The sequence below is a fragment of the Mauremys mutica genome, chromosome 3 (genome assembly GCF_020497125.1).
Source record: "Mauremys mutica isolate MM-2020 ecotype Southern chromosome 3, ASM2049712v1, whole genome shotgun sequence".
In the NCBI taxonomy this organism is placed as follows: Eukaryota; Metazoa; Chordata; order Testudines; family Geoemydidae; genus Mauremys; species Mauremys mutica.
The window spans coordinates 136341848-136346469 of record NC_059074.1 but is presented as its reverse complement, the minus strand read 5'-3'; the positions used below and the strand labels follow the sequence as shown (position 1 = coordinate 136346469).

At 39.7% G+C, this 4622-nt stretch overlaps 1 long non-coding RNA gene across 1 annotated transcript; it reads right to left on the bottom strand.

Moving 5' to 3' along the window:
* Positions 1-391: 391 nt before the first annotated feature.
* LOC123367435 lies at positions 392-3999 on the bottom strand. The gene is made up of 3 exons (XR_006578462.1): positions 3705-3999; positions 3071-3268; positions 392-573 (listed from the first exon to the last, which is right to left on the bottom strand). It is a non-coding gene; the product is annotated as an uncharacterized LOC123367435 (long non-coding RNA).
* Positions 4000-4622: the final 623 nt, after the last annotated feature.

The window sequence follows — 4622 nt, the reverse complement described above, 5'->3', positions numbered from 1 at the left end:
CTCTAAAAGTGATGTGCCATTTTAATCAGTTCCAGATTCAGGCAAGGGATTCCTTTCCTACAATAAAATATTTTCAGTTGACCACAATGTCTTTGATATAAAGCTGCAAAGAGTCCTGTGGATAAGTCTATAAGGTGCCACAGGACTCTTTGCTGCTTTTACAGATCCAGACTAATACAGCTACCCCTCTGATATTTGATATAAAGAACATTTGTCCTTTTGGATTTCTCTACATGGAGCTAAGTGAGCTCAATCCCTAACCTGCAATTGGAAGTATGTGCATTTATGAGTGCAGGTAAAGCAGGAAGCAGCAAAGAACTGTGATTTCAGCAATAACATCTTTAACTTACTGTTTAATACAATTTAGGGTATTTGTCCAGAAAGAACTAGGAGTTCCTCTTGAACTGCCATGGGATTCATTTCCAGTTGTGTAGCTACTTCTTCTGCATACTTGGCATAGCATGAAGTCCCAGAAGAAGTAGTCATCATACGTACAGGTTTGGATGCCAGGAAGACTCCTACAATGCAGTCCATGTGCTTTGAGATCATGACACCACCCCTTTGCTCCTGTTGCTGTCCACCCCACATGAAAATTAAGTAGCATTTGGTAAGAGTCAATGAGCGGTTCTCCACTCTTAAAGCAGTTTTATGTTGACAATTCCAGTGACTTCAATAGAGTTACACTAGCCTTCTGAAGCAGAGAATCTATATTCATTCATTCAAGCACAACTCTCAAGTTTTCACCATGCTGTGCCTAGTGTCCTTCCATTTTTGTTATAAAGGGCCCCAAACAACGGACTTCAGATAAGTCTTCCAAGGTAAATGATATTATCCTCTTGAAAGCAGTACTAGTTAGGGATGCTAGTCCTTATGGTTAAACCAAAACAAACACTCACACTTGATCTTAACTTTGGGGGGGGGGGGAGGGGAGGAGAGAAGAGAACCATACACAAAACAAAGTAGTGTCTTGTAATATGTACTCTGCAAATTTCAACAGTGAACACATTCAGTGCCACTACTTTGCTGTGTGGTAAGAGATGTTGTCAATCAAAATTGCTTTGTTAAAAACTCACACAGCTGCACACATGGGGGAGGGCGGGGCGGCAAAGGAAGAAGGGGGACATTTTCCATAATGACAACTAGAGAGACACCTAAGGAGTCATGTTGTTTTGACTGCTTTATTTTCTTAATTTTAGTAACTCTGTGGGCACAGCTCCTCTTAAAAGGAAAAAAAAATCTGTCAGAGTGTCTGTTGCAAAGTGGTAAACAATAGTAGGCTGAAAGCAGTAAAATGGTCCATGTCAAATGTGTCAAAAATACAGGAGACAGTTCTCCCTACATAAAATCCTCATGTATACAGTGAGGCACACATTTTTAAAGGAGCCTATGGAACTTTGACATCCAAATCATTTTAAACAGCTTAGCCCAACTGTTTGTGCCTCACTTGTATATTAAGCCAATAACATGGTTTCTTCACATAAGTCACTAACTATAGTGTTCAGTACTGTAAAAACTTAAAACACTGCAAATAATGATTCAGCAGTGTCAGTTCTTCCAGAACATGTTTATCTAGCCTGAATAGTTTTTGCCTCTCTTCCTGAAGGTGGAAATGTCAACAATAGCAAAGTAGTTTATGAACAGAGTGAGGTGAACTGTAATATCTACACAAGGCAGTAACGTCCGGGACATGATGTACCTGATCTGGTGTGGTTATGTGCATGCTATTCATTAGTGAGCTAGCTTGTATTTATTAGTTATTTGTTTTGCCACAGAACATTAAGTGTCCTAGTCCTGGACAAGGACCCCTTTGTGCTAGGGTGCTGGACAAATGGCATTTCCCCTCTCATGACACTGCAAGCCTTTTGAAAAGGCATCCTGGATCAAATTCTCTCCTGGTATGGAGTGGTGCCACCCCATTGAAGTTTGAGAATTTGACTCCTCTGCTTGACTATATTCAACACTATCCAGAATAGAAGCATTACTTTGATTGATTTACTGGAGAGCACAGAGATCTATAGGGTTTACGCGAGTTATGGACAGTACTTCCTTTACCATAGTATACTTTGTCACTCCAATGGCAGTCTGAAATTTGCTTTGCCATGACCTGAAGCTCCCTATAGCATAATTTTAGCCTTTGCTGTAAGAGTCCCAGTGTGGCTATAAATAAATACAGCTTTCTGTAAGGTTAGCTCTGTTTCAAGCTGTAAATCATCCACACCTGCCTTGTATTGCTATTTCACATTAGGTGGCCTGAAATAATCTAATCAGGCTTATCCTTGGAACTGGTATAACATTCTGTAAAGCAATATTATTTGTATATTGCTTTTCATCCATAGATCTCCAGTACATTCTACATTATCTACACATTACAGTGAGGCAAACTGATACACAACAGAAGTTAATTCTCTTGCCCAATAGTCACACAGGGAGTCAGTAATGAAGTCAGGAAGAGAACTTGTGTCTTCATAGGTCCTTCTCCACTAGAATACAGATGCCTCGTTCTTGCTGATGTGCAGCAAGATCTGTCAGCAGAGCACTTTCTAGGCACATTGGCATTTTATTATTCAAACACCATACATTTGCTTTAAACATGAAACATTTCTTTAACTGAAGTCAAAGCGACAAAGACTAACAACTTGTCAGGGAAAAAATTGCATTAAGCAGACACAGCTTTAGATGCAAACTATGCTGAATACAGACATCTGGAGATCATATTCTTGCTATTAATGGAATAGTTTTCGATCATAAAGGTACAAGCACTAGGGCAAGGCAAAATGAAGTGTAAATGGGAGAGGAGCTACAGATGTCACCAAGATGTTTTCATTATGAGAGCAGCTGAACAGACATTACTACACAAACTTTGTCAACTGCAAATGCTCCAGCAAAGCTACTATAGCAGCTAGCTAATTTATCACCAAATACCACTGTACTTGGGCATGTTATTCCCTTCTCCTTATGCACATGCAGCTCCAATATCTAGTCAACTTATGCCAACATTGAACATGGAGAATCACCTCTAAATTTTTCCATCCCATAAAAACATTCAGAAAGGGTGGGAAAAATCACTTACCAAAATGTAAAAAGACTTAAATCCTGATTTAGGGTCTGATCCACCATGCACTGAAACCCAGAAGTCTTCCCATCAGTTTCAATGGTCATTGCATCAGGTCCTTGAAGGTGCAAGTTAAATTGAATTCAGGCCTCATCTATCAATTTTCTTCAGCAAAACTACTTTGTAGTCAGCAAAAAACAACCACCCAAGTTTAGCCTAAAAAATAAATAAAAAGGTATAACTGTCATGGAAACACTTTCTTGCTGACTCAGTCTAACCAATGCAATTCTTAGTGTTTAGATTACATAACTGGTAGAACTCAGGGGATATATTTTGAATTACTACAGCTATAAGGGAATAAATACAAACAAGAAGTTATGAGTTGCAGGCAATCTAGCTATTTAATATTTTTGCCTTCTTTTGTCATGACTTTGTTTTGGAGGGCACATCCCCGCCTTTGTGTCCCCTAATAGTCTATCAGAGTTCATTGAGGCTTTTATGTAGTGGACAGTGCCACTTCAGAGAGTCAAATTTATTTAACCAAAGGCAGACCAGGGTACATAACCAAGATTTTACGCCAGTATCCTTCGGGGGGAGGGGCGGGGGAAGGAGGGATGAATTTAGTCTGTCTATCCCACATAAGTCCATTTACCTCCTCCCCATCTTACTATCCTCCAGAAGAAGGGTTCTTCTCTAGACTCCAAGCTCCTGAAGAGATCAAAATGCTACAGCTCTCCTCCAGAATGGCATATAGCATCTCTGCACTTTCAACCATCTGTCAGTCTGGTAAAGTCCTTTGGGTGAGGCCAGTTCTCCCAAGGGGATTAGCACTCCTAGTTCTTCCCTTTCAGAAGTGCCTCTCTCCAGAGCACCTTTCCTAGATTTCCTTTTTTCCCTATCCAGTCCCTTGAGGAGTCCTCCTCAGGAGCTTCCTACCTTCTGGAACCTCCTGACTGAGCCCTCAGAATCCTTTATTAGGCTCAGGTGTTCCTTAGTTGATTTACTGCTGCCTAGCCACCTAGGCAATTAACTTCACACAGGTGGATCTGGGTTGGCTTGTTCTTTTTAGAACCCCTTGGGGATGGGGGAGAACAAGTGAAGATCAAGATACATGCTTTGTTTTTATTTAGCTTTATTCTATCTGATAAACACTAGCCAAATCTTCCAAAAAAAAGAGTCTGAAGTTAGAACTATGGATTTAAAAGCCTATTAAATTATAACTGGCCTTATTTTCAGAAGTGCTGAGCTCATCACAGTTCCTATGGACTTTAAGGAGAGCTGTGGACTGCTAAGCACTTCTGAAAAAAATAAAAATCAGTTCATTCATATAAGTACCTAAATATTGATTTAGGCTTCTCATATTAGGCTCCTCATTTTGTAAATCTTAGCCACTTCCTTATTTTAAAAGGATGGAAAGGGGTGTTTTGATAATTAAAGCTAATTGACCTTTTCAAGTTTTGTTGGGTTTTTTTTGATGGAAAAACTGATGGATTTTTTTAGTGAAACATTTTGTGGGGAGAAAAAAAAAGCATCCTGTGGGGTTTTTTGGGTTCTTTTTGGCCAGCTATTT